The sequence below is a fragment of the Mustelus asterias genome, chromosome 12 (genome assembly GCF_964213995.1).
Source record: "Mustelus asterias chromosome 12, sMusAst1.hap1.1, whole genome shotgun sequence".
In the NCBI taxonomy this organism is placed as follows: domain Eukaryota; kingdom Metazoa; phylum Chordata; class Chondrichthyes; order Carcharhiniformes; family Triakidae; genus Mustelus; species Mustelus asterias.
The window spans coordinates 14,116,383-14,133,955 of record NC_135812.1 but is presented as its reverse complement, the minus strand read 5'-3'; the positions used below and the strand labels follow the sequence as shown (position 1 = coordinate 14,133,955).

The 17,573-nt window shown below is 44.0% G+C and overlaps 1 protein-coding gene and 1 non-coding gene across 2 annotated transcripts in view; both read left to right on the top strand.

The window, feature by feature from the left end:
- Positions 1-17,573, top strand: part of vps53 (VPS53 subunit of GARP complex) — a 293,849-nt gene that overhangs the window by 268,127 nt on the left and 8,149 nt on the right. The window lies entirely within an intron of this gene.
- trnad-guc (transfer RNA aspartic acid (anticodon GUC)) lies at positions 960-1,031 on the top strand. Its single transcript has one exon. It is a non-coding gene; the product is annotated as a tRNA-Asp (tRNA).

Sequence of the window (17,573 nt, the reverse complement as noted above, 5' to 3'; positions counted from 1 at the left end):
TGAACTGCTATTAAAGTGCCTTAACATTGCCCTTCAGGTGACCTATTCAGGGAGACCAGCCAGACTATTAAAAATTCATTGCAAAACTTAAAATCAGTGGCTTACAAACACAACTGTTTGAATAAGGTATGGGAAAATGTGCGTTCTAATTCACTGATATCAGCAATGCGAATTCATCTATTTTTGCATCTGATCTAACAATCTATCCTCACCCATGCAGTCAGTTCCCATTCCCATGAGAGCATCCGATGTTGCATGTTTTGGATTTTTGTGCCAGATATTTCTGTGGGCTCAGTGTCTCAGTTTGCTTCCTTTTATGAACTGGGGTTTGTCTCTGCTGCCGTGTTATCTACATAAATACAACAAGCCTGAGGGGTTGAATACAGAGCGTTATCACTGTACTGCACCTTGCTGGGATGCATAATGTATCACATACACTTCACCTTCAGCAAGCAAAAGAATGTACAGTGTATTCAAATCCAGCTCAGGCTAAAAGCAGATTAATTGAATGTTGAAACAGATTTTTAAAAATATTAAAGTCAATTACAAACTTTTACTGACAATGTCAAAAAGGGGAACATTTCTGATGCTCTCAACTTCAATGTTAAATGTAGTAATAATTTACTCCTAATGTAGTTATCAACTTTTACTTTGCCCCCTCACTACCACCCTCCTCCCTCCGACTGACTATTGCCTCATGCAGTACTACCTAAGCTATAGCTTCCAAATTTGTTTGAAGGTATTCCCAAATAAAAACATTAAACTGCGAAATAAATCGTAATTAATATTCATAGCGATACATTCCATTAAGCCCAGGTTATTTCAGCAATCGCCCCATTTGAACTGTGCTCATTCTCGCAACTTCCTCGTTAGTGTGCAACTTCCTCGTTAGTGTGCAACTTCCTCGTTAGTGTGCAACTTCCTCGTTAGTGTGCAACTTCCTCGTTAGTGTTGCAACTTCCTCGTTAGTGTAGAGGTTAGCATCCCCGCCTGTCACGCGGGAGACCGGGGTTCAATTCCCCGATGGGGAGCTATCAAATTCCATGACAACGCAGCGGCAGTGTCTGCTTCGATTTGATCGGGCGGCACAGCGGTTAGCACTGCAGCCTCACAGCACCAGGGACCCAGGTTCGATTCCTGGTTTGGGTCACTGTCTGTGTGGAGTCCGTACGTTCTCCCCGTGTCTGCGTGGGTTTCCTCCGGGTGCTCTGGTTTTCTCCCACAGTCCAAAGATGTGCGGGTTAGGTGAATTGGCCATGTTAAATTGCCCCTTAATGTTAGGGGGACTAGCTAGGGTAAATTTTCTCTGGAGCGTAGGAGGCTTAGGGGTGATCTTATAGAGGTCTATAAAATAATGAGGGGCATAGATCAGCTAGATGGTCAATATCTTTTCCCAAAGGTAGGGGAGTCTGAAACTAGAGGGCATAGGTTTAAGGTGAGAGGGGAGAGATACAAAAGGGTCCAGAAGGGCAATTATTTCACAGAGGGTGGTGAGTGTCTGGAACAAGCTGTAGGAGGTAGTAGTAGAGGCAGGTACAATGTTATCTTTTAAAAAGCGTTTAGATAGTTACATGGGTAAGATGAGTATAGAGGGATATGGGCCAAACACGGGCAATTGGGACTAGCTCAGGGATTTTAAAAAAAGGGTTGGCATGGACAATGGTGGGCCAAAGGGCCTGTTTCCATGCTGTAAACCTCTATGACTCTACGAATGCACGAGGTTATGAGGATCGGGGCTCGGTGGGATTGTGGTCGGTGCAGACTCAATGGGCCGAATGGCCTCCTTCTGCACTGTTGGATTCTATTTATCTTCTATCTGTTCTGCGCCCTTGCAATTCAGGACTCTTCAAGTGCTCCCAGGCAGTTCTGAGGATGCCATTCATTGTTCAGACTATATTCAAAAAAGACTGAAAAAGTCGTCAAGTTTAAGGTTATTTTTAATACTTTATTTGTGTTTGGTACGAAAACAATTCCATTTCAGCACAAGATCAAAAGGCACATAATGTTTACCGTTGTAAAGTCCAGAATCCTTGGAGGTCAACGGAGGTTAGAATGGTTCCTTTTGCTGCTCACTATCCACTTCCTCAGCACGTAGATCCTTTGTAGCAAGTGTTTATATATAGAGACGTTTTATAGTCTGTATAGAGATGAAGACATGAATATCCTGCCACAGATCAGCTGCACTTCCTGACGAGAGAGTCACTAAATGTGAACATGTCAATTATATCCCACTAAATTGTCTGGTACCATTTTCCACCCGGAAGTCAGTTGAATGCTATCTGTTTAGTCCCATCACCCTACGCAGCATCTTAGAAAACTCCTTGGGAAAATCCATACACCCACTCTATTCCCTCTACGAATGTACCCTGCTTTCTTCCCAACACACTTGATTCAATTTATTAGACATGACTTGCTTTTTACAAATCTGAGCGACCAGTCTCCTAATTAACCCATTCCTTTGTCAGTAAATACCAGTATTATCCAGTGTCAGCTGTGGCTCACCTGATAGGACACTGCCCTTTGAGTCACAAGGATCAAGTTCAACTCCCACTTCAGGCTTGAACAGAGAAATCAACACTGACGCTACAGTGTATACTGAGGGAGTGCTGCACCGCTGAAGATGCCGTCTTTCAGACTAGACATTAAAGCAAGGCTCCATCTGCCTGCACGGCTGGATATAAAAGATCCCAAAATGCAAAATTCCAAAGAAGAGCAAGGGAGTCATCCCTCACGTCCTGCCCAATATTTATCCCTCAATAAACATCACTCAAACAGATTATCTGGTCATAATCATCTTGCTCTTTGTGGGAGTTTGCTGTGTGAAAATTGGCTGTCGCTTTTCTGACATTGCAGCAGTGACAGCACTCCAAGAAATACCTTATTAACTATAAAATGCTTTGGGTCATCCGGAGATTGTGAAAGTTGTTCTATAAATGTGTGTCTTTTTCCTTTCTATCTATCGTTACAAATAACCTTTGTATCAATTTTCTTTTTCATAAAATTGTGCAAATTTCAGTGGAGAAGGAGATCTGTTTGGCCGTCATGTCTGTGCCAGTGGTATCTAATGTAACCCTATTTTCTTGCTTTCTTTCCTCCCCCCCCACTCCCACCCCACTCGCCATCATACTTTTCACTTTGAAGGGTTTGTCTGCTTTTCCTCTTAACTGCTTGACTTGGCTTTGAAAGGGTCAGGTAGCCATATTCTATTAACCTTTGACATGAATTTATTTAAACTTGTCCTCTATGCTCTCAAAGAGCAAGCCTGCATTTCTATAGCACCTTTGTGGAGCTTCACGGGGAGGATTATTATCTTGTGGGGCGGGGGGGGGTTGATTTCTCTGGTTGCACTTCAACTAGCAGCACCGTTCAGCAGATTGACTGGTAATCCATCTCACTTGCTGTTGGCAGAACCTTTCTGTGTGCAGTTGGCTGCCAAGTTTGTCCTCTTGACAACAGTGACTTTGTTTGAAAGAATACTTATTGGTTGCTGAAGCTGTATCAATGAAAGTTTTTTTTCTCGACACAACACGATCACTGCTAATCGCTGGAGGGCCCAACGCCAAAGCTTTGTAGTAATATCTGCTTTAAGCTAAACTGTAGCAGAATTCTCCGCAGTAACCATTTCTAAACATGGTTGTAGCTCCTTTGTGGGCATTGGCTCGAAGTGCAGTTGGAATGCTATTAGTATAAACCGGAATGCAAACGCTCTGACATGCAGATGTACATCAAAGAAGTGGCTGAAAAAAAAAACGAAAAGGTCAAGACTTTTCTTTGTTTTTGGAGGATAGCCAGAATCCTGCTCAGCATCACCGTGATGAGGAACTGATCACAGTTCTTTAACCTGGCCGTGAGGGTCTATTAGACCAGTATTTTTAACACCATAAGTACAGTTCATTTCTTGAGTTAGTGTCTTGTATACAATCTGTGAGCCCCATAAGCTGTTGTGTGAATGGCACAAAATGCGCATTCATATCATGGCTTCGTAAGTTATTGAAACATTTCTGACAAAATGTCTTTAGATTGGTGTAACTGTTTCACAGCAAAGGCAAGCACCATTTTGAGCACACAATATCACAGCTAGCAGTTAGTTAGATGAGTAACTAGTTAATCAGTTTTGTGTTGATGGTGGTTAAAGAAGGAATACAGTTCTGGCCTGGACACTCGGAGATCGCTGGGGAGGCAGTGGTGTAGTGGCATTGTCACTGGACATGTAATTCAGAGACCCAGGACAAGATCCAGGGATCTGGGTTCGAATCCCGCCACTGCAGGTGGTGAAATTTGAGTTCAATAAAAACAAACCTGGAGTTAAGAATCTACTGATGACCATGAAACCATTGTCGATTGTTGTAAAAACCCACCTGGTTCATTCATGTCCTTTCGGGAAGGAAATCTGCCACCCTTACCTGGTCTGGCCTACATGTGACTCCAGACCCACAGCAAATGATTCTCAAATATCCTCTGGAATGGAGGGCAGTTAGGGGCGGAGAATAAATGCTGGTCCAACCATTGACGTAAGGTGAATAGAGGGGAAAAAGAAAGGTCAGCCAGAAGCACTCTCAATGGTCCCATTGGATCTTCAGTGTCCACCTGAGCAGGTCACGCCAGGCTCTCAGTTTATACCTACAGACTAAAACACGATGCCCTGACCATTGGTAAGCAGTCAGAGGTGGGGAGGCCGTGAGCAGAAACTGAGTTGCTGTTAGACACGGAGGGAAAGAATTGGCGGACAGCTTGCCCCAGAATTTCCTTGAACACCATCCAGCGACCGGCTCCCAAGCTGCTTCGGCAGAGTCCGGGAGACGGGAGGTTGTCCACCCTTTGGCTCAGGAGTCGGCAACTGGAGAGAGACCGGAAGAGGAGAGGTACAAAATGTGCTGTAAAATCACAAGGAAAAATAAGTGGAAATTCTTAGAATTTCAAAAATGTTGATGTTGAGGTCTGGAGAATAAATGGTATTTAGTTATTCGAGTTTTTTTTTCTTACTGGCTTCACCTTTGTTGAAATTCTGAGGGAATAAATAGCAAACCCCAGCTGCAGCTGGCACTTTGGCCAAATTCTGTTTGGTGTAGCTGCGCCACATCTGAAGGTTCTGTAAAGGGAAACTTCACATTTTGTACGTTTTGAAGAAATTATTTCCATATGAATTGCACAGACGGAGCAATCCAACTATCGCTGACTTTTCCCATTTTTACTGTACTAATTTGGGAATTGTCAGCTGGCAGATCCTTCCCAAAGCACACAGTAGCATTGTTATAGCATTAAAAAAATCAGATGTTAATACTCAGCAGAGAAGATAATCATTACTCTCTCTTTCTTGGGGTAACTCAACTTAATATTGCTTCCTATGGCAATCAGTCTGTCATCCTCCTGATAACCTTTTGATTAATTCAATGCCAGAAATGTGAAAAAAATGAGATATAAAGAAGTTTAACCTCTGGGAGACTAACAGGATTGGGGGTCTGTTCATGTAATGTCATTGGGATAATCAGACCTTAGGGATACCTTTGCATGTTGTTTTAAGCAGTGTTTAATTTGTAAAATTTAGTCCAAGTAACGGAGTGTAGGAAATGACCATTATCCTTTAAACATGTGTTCCAAAGCCACCCTCACCAACTCGGTGAGTTTATCCAGGAAGGATTCAGAGTTGGTCCCCTATTTTGGGCTGAGCTAGCTGAACTCATCTAGAATGGTGGTAATGCACTGCAATTGGCCTGAGCAAGGAAGGGAAAAATTGGTCAGGGTTTCTGCTAGATATCACTACAGGAGTTCCTCAAGGGAGGAGTGTCCGAGGCCCAACATCTTCAGCTGCTTCATCAATGACCTTCCATTCATCATAAGGTCAGAAGTGGGGATGTTCACTGACGCTTGCACAGTGTTGAACACGATCCGCAGCTTCTCAGAAGCAGTCTGTGCCCACCTGTAGCAAAACCTGGATGGCATTCAGGCTTGGGCTCATTGGGGACAGGTATTGTTTGTGCCACAAAAGTGCCAGGCAATGACTAGCTGCAACAAGATAATGTATAACCACTTTCCTTGAGATTCAGTGGTATTACCGCTGCTGAACCATCAGCATGCTGGGGGTGTCACCATTGATGAGAAATTTAATTGGACCAGCCACATCGATACTGTGGCTACAAGAGTAAGTCAAAGGCTGACTCCCAAATCTCTTCACGAAGCATAGGTCAGGAATGTGATGGAATACTCTTCACTTCCATAGTTGACTGCAGCTCCAATAACACTTGAGAAGCTCAATAACATTCAGGAAACCCATCCAGCTCCTTAAACATTCACTCCTTTCACCACCAGTACAACGTGGCTGCAGTGACTGTTATCTGTAAGATGCACCACAGCCCACCAAGGCTTCTTCAAAAGCACTTCCCAAATCCACAACCTTTACCGCCTAGAAGGACAAGGGAACACCATGACAGGACTGTGGGAGTACCTTCACTACATGGACTATAGTGGTTTCAGAAAACAGCTTACCATCACCTTGGAGATGGACAATAAATAAATGCTGGTCTTGCCAGCGTCTCTCATCCTGTGAATGAATCAAAGAAAAGTCATTATTGCCCACCGGTTCCTGTGGGAAATTCTTAATGAGGTCAGGAATGAGCATAACTGCGACGCCACCGAAGGTGGAATAGGCAACAGGTGTGGAATAGGCAACAGGTGCTGACTGTTACATGGACGCTTTAAGAATAACCACTTTAGTGAGGGACTTGGCACCTCGTGAAGTCTGACTCAGCAAGGAGTTAGCTTCTTCGGAATTTTCTGGGTGGAGAGAGAAAAGAACCTTTCATTGATTTTTTGATACAAATGAATCGTTATGCCGGTGATTAATATTTTAATGGCAGGAGTGGCTCATTAGAGGCAGCCATTTATTGATAATGATGGCGACAACATCCATTATGGAAAAATGAATGACCTATTCTTGTGCAACTTGCCAAAACCATGCTGACAATCAGTTGTCTCAGCAGCAAATATTTTGCATATTTTTTTCAATTTTTAATAAGACGTTAAGGATAGTCTCCCATTGATACCTTGCCTTTCTACAAATGTGACTTTCTGTGATAACTCCACGGAGGCGAAAGTCCCATCACCAAGTTACTTTATTTACACCATACGTCTGTACACAGCCAGCTCTCCAGTTGCTCCCTGCTGAATGCAGGCTGGGAGTCTGACGCACCTGCTTTAAATAGGGAGCATGAGGCTCCCTGATTTAACCATCAATTAAGACATGTCTTTCAACACCAACCAAATAAACAAACTCAAATTCACTTAGGGACAAATTAAAAGGGGCAGCTCCCCAAAAGGAAGGGGGAACAGCCCGAACCAGAAACAAAGTCGAAAGGAAACTTAAAACATCAAACCAAAAGGTGATTATCAGGGTCGATAATACACCCCAGCCCCTGCGGTGCCCAGCGGTCGCGGAAGGCGTCAACTGCGCCCGTGGACACCACATGCTCCCTCTCCAGGGACACCTGGCCGCGAATGTAGCCGCGATAGAGGGGCAGACAGTCAGGATGGACGGCCCCGTCGATCACCCGCTGCCTGGACCTATTGATGGCACGTCTCGCCAGGCCCAGGAGCAGGTTCACGAGGAGGTCGGCATCCCGACCCGCCCCTCTCCGCACCAGCTGCCCGTAGATTAGGAGCGTGGGACTGAAGTGCAAACAAAACATCAGTAAAAGGTGTTTGAAGAAACCAAAAAGGGTGTGCAGTCTAAAACACAGAACGTAGACATGGTCCACAGACTCCACAAGGCCACAGAAAGGGCAGTCTTGGGAGCCCGTGAACCTGAAAAACCTACGGTTGTGCGGCACTGCTGCGTGCAGCACCCTCCACCCCAGGTCCCCAAGATAATTGGGGGAGATCCCTCCGTAGAGGGACCTCCACTGGGGACCTCCGCCGCCCGGCGGCAACAAGGCCCGCCAACCCATCAATTAAGACAGTTCATACTCTAGCAAGCCAACCTCATTAGCCTGGCTGAAGTCATCACACTTTCTATCTGTGCTTTATTAGCAGTTGCAGGCATAATCTTTACATCACTGTGATTAATATATTAGCATTTTTATTTATGCTAAGATGCATTAGACATTAAAATAACCAAGCCAGTTCATACTTCATGCATAGTAATTGAGAGGCCATCGACAAACAGTGAAACAGTTGACTGTGATTATATTAATAAGGGTATAACCAGAACTAATTCTTGGTGCTGTTTTACCATGGGGCCTTCGCCCTTCCTGAAGCCTGGTGTTACCTTCCACTGCTTCCCTGCCCAAATCACCACAATGGTCGTGTGGCTCTTATTGCAAAACCTCACTTTGGTCTGTCCTCCTATTGCTCTGACACCATTTCTTCCTTTCAATTGTTATGCTTCAGTTAGAACCTCCAAAGAGTTGTGTAGAACCCACCTAAAACGTAAGTTCTGATTTTGGCTCAGATAAGCATGAGATGTTTCACTTCAGGTATGATTCAAGAGACGCACTAGGGAGCTTTTATCAAACAAAGTTTATTTAAGAATATAGTTAACATGTATAGTAAGAAAATTAGCAAGAACTTTTATCAATTACAAACAAGAAATAAACAATCATGATAATGTATAACCCTTAACAAAGATCTCTACAATGTCCAATCAAACCAATCCTATAGACAAAAGACCCTTTTCATAGGTTTAACACAGCATAGACTAATGCTCACATGATACTGGGATCGAGGCCGTTAGTTGAATTCTGCAGTCAAATGTTCTTGAGACTCAGAACAGTTTAAAGACAAGACAGTTTCCCAAAACGTCAGAGAGACTCTTGCTCAGCCCCCAACAACAGCAGGTTTTCCCTTCAGGAAAACAAGATCTTGTTTTCAGCTAACCAACAGAATTTTCTAAACAACAGGGAGAGGGAAAACACCTATTTTTGGTTTGCTGTCCCTTCTAAAACTACAAACTCAAATCTGCAAGTCCAAACTGAGAATGAAATCCCTGTCACCTGACCTGCCCATGTTTTATTTTTCTCTTCCCAGCACTGATATCACCTAAAGCTATGAGCATAAATTAAAGGTACACTAACATCATACAATACCTCAGCTTGTTCCACTTTCTCACACTTCTTTTAAAATCATTGTCTTCTACCACCTACCAAGTTCACCCCAAGTTTCTCACTAACGTATCCTCCACTCTGTCCCTCGCTCAGTCTCTGCAGCAAAGGACTTATGCTCAGTGATTTGAACCAGCATTTCCTTGTCCTCTTTCCATGGAGTTCTCTACACCCCTGCCCCCCCCTTAACCTCTACCTTGGGTGTTCATTTTCTTCCCAAATTCGTGGCATCTCCATCATCTGAGATTGCTCACTCCTCCAATTCTGGTCTTTTAGGCATCACTGATGATCATTCCATCATTGGTGGGTATGTCATAGCTGCCTGGACCCTAAGGTATGGTATTCCCTTTCTAACCGACTCTACCTCTCTGTCCTCCTTTTAAGACACTCCTTAGAGTCATAGAGGTTTACAGCATAGAAACAGGCCCTTCGGCCCAACGTGTCCAAGCTGCCCAGTTTTTACCATTAAACTAGTCGAATTGCCCGCATTTGGCCCGTATCCCTCTATACTCATCTTACCCATGTAATTGTCTAAATGCTTTTTAAAAGACAACTTAGCTTTCTGTCATCGATCTTAACATCTCATTTCGTGGTTCTGGGTTTTTAAAAAAATGTTTTTCATAATTGAGGAGCCTTGGGATGTTCCACAATTAAAAAAAAAACACTATATAAATAAAAGCAAGTTGTCAATCCCGCTGTAAAAATCGAGAAGGGTATAAAACGGGTTGCTGACTCACGTTTTGCACGATCACAAAAAGTCAACATCTATCCCCATGCTTTCAGGTGACGGTGTAAGGAGCAGAAAAAGATCTGGGAACATAAATGGGTAGTCAGCATTGGAAATCTGAACTTGAAATGTGCCGTCTAAAATAGAAGATTTCCGAACATTGAGTCTGTTTCAGCTGCAGAAGGATTTGAGCTGCAGTGTGTATGAAGATCAAAATGATGATTGAGGCGAATGATAATATCTTCAGTGTTAAGAGAACTGGAGAATCTCAGTATTGAATGACCTGACCTTTGATGTGCTGTGCTGCAGCCAGCTGTGTTTAGCATGTTAACAGTGTTTGCTGCCAGTCTCCCAGCACCCCCACTGCACACTAAGGCTGTCTCAGCTCGCCTCAAATCCATTGCCCTCACGTTGAAAGAAATAAGTCCTTATATACGAATAAATAACCACTGGCGTTTTTCCTTTACCACAAAGCCGCTGCAGATATTCAGTCAGGAGAAAGACCAGGGGCTGGCTTGGCTAGTGGTGGCTGTGGATATTTCCCCTGTTGTTTACGTTGGCAGACTTTCACCCTGACCTTTTTTTTTACACTGTGTACACAACAGGGACATGCAATAAAATAAATCAACACTGCTCTTGACAGTATTCCAGGTCTGCGCCTTTTGCTTTGCCTTTGATCTCTGCATCTACCGACCGCCGTAGGAAAACCAACTAATTGTTTGTACTGAAGGTCGCTGCAGTGGGATGAAAAGTAATCAGCAGGCCTTCCTTCCCTGCGTCCCCATCTCCACAGAGTGACAAGATGTGGAGGGAAAAGTGCCCCTCGGTTCCCCTGTGAGTGCATACCTCGGCAAACCTAACAACCCAGCTCTTCATTCTCTGGTCTGTGCACTGCATTTGATGATCGCAATGGAATGGATGCTTAATTTAAATGATCTAGGTTAGGGAAGGAAAAATATTATTCCCACTGTTGGAAATTGTGCTTGTGTAGTAGCCACAGGGTGTGTGTGAGGAGGAACTGGCAAAGACATGTGAATCCCCACAGTTGAAAACTTAGGAACACAGGAGTCGGCTTTTTAGCCTCTTCCACTGTTCAATCAGATCACGGCTGATCGGTGACCTAACTCCTGATATCCACCTTTTCCCATATCCCTATGAAAAAAAATCCTGCTGTCTCTGATTTAGAAGTAACAATTGATCTAGCGTCAATTCTTGTTTTCATGAGGGGCTTCCAAACGTCCGCAATTCCTTCTGTGTAGAAGTGTTTCCTAATTTCACTCCTGAAAGGCCTTTTAGACGATGTCTCCTAGTCCTAGACTTCTCCAGAGCAGAAATCATTCCTCTATCCATCACATCTGTTCCCCTAAATACTTTTCATCAAATCACCCCTTAACTTTCTAAATTCTCAAAGACAGTGCCAGATTGAGGGACCCGGCATGGGGGGAGGGGTGTGAGGGGATGGGGGGGGGGGGGAGGGGGGGGTGTCCAGGCAGAGGGTTAGGGGGGGAGGGTGGAGGAGGGGACTAGAGGGGACTAGGATGGGTGGGGTGGCCTGCGAAGAACCGCTCCTCCTCATGACCCCACCCACACAAACCCCTCACCACAATCATGTACCTGTGGCCTGGCATCCAGAAACAATCCTGGGCCTCAGGTGGCTGTAGTACCAACAGCAGCCCCCTCCCCCGGTGTCACTGCCATTCAGTAAGCGGCAGCTCCCAGCAGTGAGGGTCTCCTCGGTGGGGGGAGGTCAGCTGCTGCCCAGTTAAGTGCCTGAACACAGAAGACCTTCCCTAAAAGAGGCGATGTGGGGCTCTTTCCAGTCTATGTTAAATGCTGTCCCTACTCGCTACCACTTTCCTGCCTATGCTCATGGTTGAGGAATGGGTGAAAGACCAGACAGACTTCAGTCTTCATCCAGCAGTCCTTTTCACATTACCTTAGGTGTGTGCGCAAAGTCTGACCCAACTCAAGCAAGCTGGTACTCAAAAAGGATAAAATGTTGAATAAGGATCCTTGAAACCTGCTGAAAAGCTTATATTATAAAATTAATTATGTAAAATTGTACTAATTTTGTGGAAGACATTTACAATCTTCGGTGGCACAGTGGTTAGCACTGCTGCCTTACAGCGCCAGGGACCCGGGTTCGATTCCCTTTGTGGGTTCCAGATGTTCCTGTGATTACCTATGTCTCTCTTTCTTGTGTGTAGGCTGTGTGTGAACCTGAGGGTTATTGTCTATGTGGAGTCCGCACGTTCTCCCAGTGTCTGCGTGGGTTTCCTCCGGGTGCTCTGGTTTCCTTCCACAGTCCGAAAGATGTGTTGGTTAGATGCATTCTCCCTCGGTATACCCAAACTGGCACCGGAGTGTGGCGACTGGGGGATTTTCATAGTAACTTCATTGCAGTGTTAATGTAAGCCTACTTCTGGCACCATTAAATTAACTTTAGACTTTAAGAGTTGCCCAGGTTCCCGTAGACTAGTTAATGTACTTGTCTTTTTGGGTGAAGAATTCCTAACGTTTTAACCGTTTTGTTACAGAGTAGTGCTTTGTTTTATTGTGTTTTCTGCTGTGTTCTTCTGGAAGTTGAGAGAAAAGCCAACAAAGCAGTTAAACAAAGATTTCATTAATCACAATCATTGCACAGCAAAGCTCCTTCAACACAATGCAAGCACATTATGATTCCTCCCCCATAGTCAGCAATGAATGGGAGAGGACTTGATACAAATTGTCGCATTATAGAAGCCTCAGACATGGAGTGGAATATGTTGCATTGTCATTCATTACCACATGCTCGCCCAGTTGTGCCTGTCAAATACTGTTTGTACTTCAGATTAAATCAGACCCAAACAATGGTAAGCTGTGCTTTGGTGAATGTGCGGGGTTTTTATCAAAACCATCAGAAATATTAACTAGTATTGAATCCCAATTGCATTATCCGTGCAAATGTCATTTTAAATGCTAAGTCGAGAACATCAACACAACCTGTTTATGACTTAAGCTAGTTTCCCATTACCCCAGGTGGGTGAACGGACCAGCATCATAGGCAATTCAGATTATATGATGGTGCCTGCTCTGGGGAAGTGAAGGGATGCAAGTAAAGGGAAACAACGTTTGTGTGTCTTACGAAGGCTCTGATGAAGGGTCATCCAGACTCGAAACATTGGCTCGATTCTCTCTCCGCAGATGCTGTCAGACCTGCTGAGATTTTCCAGCATTTTTCTGTTTTGTTTCAGATTCCAACATCCGCAGTATTTTGTGTTTACAATATTTGTGCCTTATTGGAAAAACAGAATAAGTAGGAAGCGGTAAAATAGCCCTTTATTGTCCGTACTGGCAGTTGGCCATAGCTGTTGCTCAGTTAATTTGTCAGCAGTTCAGAGGGGGTGGGGGATGAGGGAGGGGGTGGGGGATGAGGGAAGGGTTAGGGGATGAGGGAGGGTAAGAGTATGATGGACGGTACAGGGTCCTTTGTGGGTTCCAGATGTTCCTGTGATTACCTATGTCTCTCTTTCTTGTGTGTAGGCTTTGTGTGAATTGGCAAGCTCGCCATACTGTTTAAATTATTTTTTTTACATTTTTCCTAAAATCAGTCTTTAGAGTTCAGAGTTCTAAATCCACTACTACAATTTTCAAGTGGTGCCATTATTCGATTGCCAAGTGAAGTGCTGCACGAGGGAGGTGGATGATGTAAAGACCATCATCAGTTGTCCCTCAATTCGAGAATGGCATCAACTCAGGGTCATGAGTTTTTGCCATGGGTCTTAATGTGACTGAACGGGCCAATTCCAAATATTACCCAGTGAGACGGTCCAGGAAAAGAGGAACAACATCAACTTGTCAGTTTATTCCTCTTTTGGAAATGATAGCCTTAATAAAGTAATCATCCACTGCATGTTTACCATTAATCGTTTAGTTACAGCTGACAATTTATTTATCTTTACCTGTGGTTTGCTGCCTTCCCCTACATCCCTGCCCCATTACGTCTTCCCCCACCCAGCCACCACCACCTCTCCATCAGATTATTTTCCCTGATAGAGACTGACTTTATCACTGCAGGACTGTGGATCAAGGTTTAATATTGGGCTGTCAAAATATGAGGCCTTTGTTCCTGTTTGTAGACTTTTCTATTGTAATGTTGCCACATAACTCAATAGAGTTTAGAAGGTTGAGGGAGGATCTAATTGAAACTTCCAGAATATTGAGAGGCCTAGAGAGAGTGGACGTGAAGAGGATGCTTCCACTCGTGGGAGAGACTAGAACTCGAGGGCAAAACCTCAGAGTGAAGGGACGCTCCTTTAAAACTGAGGCGAGGAGGAATTTCTTCAGCCAGAGGATGGTGAATCTGTGGAACTCATTGCCTCAAGGGGCTGTGGAGGCCAAGTCACTGAGGCAGAGATAGATAGGTTCTTGATCAATAAAGGGATCAAGGGTTACAGGGAGAAGGCAGGAGAATGGGGATGAGAATCGTATCAGCCGTGATTGAATGGTAGAGCAGACTCAATGGGGCTGAATGGCCTAATTCTGCTCCTGTATCTTATTGTCTTATAATCCACCAGATATGACTGTTATAAACATAGAAAAGAAAAAGATGGCCTGTTATTAATTTAATACAAAATTAATAAACACTTACCAACCTGTAATTCACCCTGGCAATGGCAACTGGATGTTAGTGTTAAAGATCCACACAGGCAGCAGAATGGGAGTCTTGTGTGTTTCATGGTGTAATATTCTTGTCATATATATGACATACTGTGAGCAAAGTCAGGGGAAATCTACAAGCAAATCGAAAACTCTTGTGACTGATATTTGTTACATTGCAGACATCACCTTTTGTTGCAGATATCAAAACATTTTTTTTTGCAAAGAAACAAAGTTAGCCAGTGCTAGTTTCTTCAAGATTCTTGTTAGACAAGGGTATTAAGGGTTACAGAACCAAGCCGGGTAAATCTAGTTAAGGCACAGATCAGCCATTAACTAATGGAAAGATGCAACAGCTCGAGGGATCGAATGGCCTCTACTCCTGTTCCTCTGGCCTGGAGACTGAAATTGGACACAGCTCCATCTGGCTTTCCAGTTGACCCCCAGGATATCCTGGTGCAGACACGATGGGCTGAATGGCCTCCTGCGCCATAGTACTGCTGTGATTCTGAGAATTACCTTGATTTGCCTACGTTACCTCACAGTGCTGGAGCAATAACCCTGAATAGTAGAAAGCCAATTAAACACAACTGTCTCCTGTGGCCAAATCATAATTCCGACTACAGCCCAACCACAAGAGAAAGCCAGCGACGTGTACTGTACCAGCTGGAAGCACACGGACACCAGGTGCACAGGAACACCATCACCTGCAAGTGTTCCTCCGAGTCATGACCATCCTGACTTGAAAATATATCGCCATTCCTTCATTGTTGCTGGCCTGAAACTCCCTAACAGCACTGTGGTTGTACCTACACCACAGGCACTGCTGTAATTCAAGGAAATGTCTCACCACCACCTTCTCACAGGCAGTTAGGGATGGCTCATAAATACTGGCCTAGCCAGTGATGTACACATCCTGTGAATGATTTTGCGTCAATTAAAGATTTTTTCAGAGAAGTGCACTTGGGACAGTCATTCTCACTTTAAAAATGTTTTTAAGAATTTCTCTTTGCACTAATACTTGTGCTGTTTTTTTTTAAAATGGAATATGTGGAAACGTTTTTTCGCTGCTGGGTTTTTGTTTTGCCTGGATGAACTGAAACCAACAGCTGTGAATTGTTTTTAGGATCTCCATTGCCTCTTTAGATGGAGCACTTTACATTCAACTGATAAGAGGGTTAAGCTAGAAAAATCGCCAGCTATAAAATAACTTCCATTATTCCACACAGGCTGCTGCTGCAGTCCATTAGATTCCTGAGAGAAGGTACTGGATATCAACCCTCCGTACGGGGAGGGAAAGAGACTTGTCTCAGGGCGATCCCTCACACAAAGCAGCCTCCCATCCATTGACTCTGTCTACACTTCCCGCTGCCTCGGTAAAGCAGCCAGCATAATTAAGGACCCCACGCACCCCGGACGTTCTCTCTTCCACCTTCTCCCGTCGGGAAAAAGATACAAAAGTCTGAGGTCACGTACCAACCGACTCAAGAACAGCTTCTTCCCTGCTGCTGTCAGACTTTTGAATGGACCTACCTTGCATTAAGTTGATCTTTCTCTACACCCTAGCCATGACTGTAACACTACATTCTGGACTCTCTCATTTCCTTCTCCCCTATGTACTCTATGGACGTTATGCTTTGTCTGTACAGCGTGCAAGAAACAATGGCCGCGATTCTCCCATCGTGACCCGCAACTTTTCTGGCGAGTCATGGTGGGAGATGCACGTTGCCGGCCTTGTACCGGGATATACTCTATGAACGGTATGCTTTGTCTGTATAGCACAAGAAACAATATTTTTCACTTTATACCAATACACGTGACAATAATAAACCAAATCAAATCAAAATCCTGTGCTGGTAGCCTGGGAGAAGGTTTGCCACAGTGTCCACTGCCACAGAGCAAGGCCTTAAGAATACCAAGTAAATCTGGAAAAAGTGTCAGACTTCAGCTGACAGTGAATGACGGATCCATTCAATACTTTCTTATGAATTGTGGCTGCCACCTTTGTACAAGAAAGTGAAACATTATTTCTAGGTGCACAATTGTGTTAAATAAACATGACGAATATTTGAAAAGGTTTGTAACTACGTAAAAGAAATGCACTTGTAATCAAGAAGAGGCCGGAGCGAGACAACTTCTTGCAAGCTGTGCCCAGCATGCCCTCTGATTCTATCTTTTACTCTCGATCTATGCTTCTAAAACTTCATTATAACTAACTTAATTAACTTAACTAACTCTTTTAAACTCTCTAACAATGCTCTAATTCGATCTCTTAGTATTAAGTTGATCTTTCTGTACACCCTAGCTATGACTGTAACACTACATTCTGTATCCTCTCCTTTCCTTCTCTATGAACGGTATGCTTTGTCTGTATAGCACACAAGAAACAATACTTTTCACTGTCTGCTAATACATGTGACAATAATAAATCAAATCAAAGAAATAAAATGTTAAGAATCATAGAATCCTACAGTGCAGAAAGAGGCCATTCGGCCCATTCGGCACCAACCACAATCCCACCCAGGCCCTATCCACATATCCCTACATATTTACCCACTAACCCCTCTAACCTATGCATCCCGGGACACTAAGGGGCAATTTAGAATGGCCAGTCAACCTAACCCGCACATCTTTGGACTGTGGGAGGAAACCAGAGCACCCGGAGGAAACCCACGCAGATACGGGGAGAATGTGCAAACTCCACACAGACAGCGACCCAAGCAATTGTTAGAGTCAAATAGAAAATGCTGGGAATACAAAACGGGTCTGTCTGTCTGAAAAGAGAAAATACAGGTTCTTTTTTTTTCTGTTCAGGTACAGGTGAATTTCCAGTATTCTAAATTGATAATGACCCTGCCAATGTTTCAGCAATTGCATCCTCTGGCAATTACATTGTTAGGCCAATTGCATTGTGAAGACAGGTGATGATCACTAGCTCAATATAGATGGACACAGCTGGAACAATTGGGTGTGGAGAAACAGATTGTCACTCTGCTGTTCTGAGAATAAACTTGCATGATGTAAAAGACGGGCTTCAGACTCATTCCTTCGCCAGATACTATTTTTGGAATTGCCAACCCTGCCAGTGTTTTATAACAGCACTGTGATACGTGGGG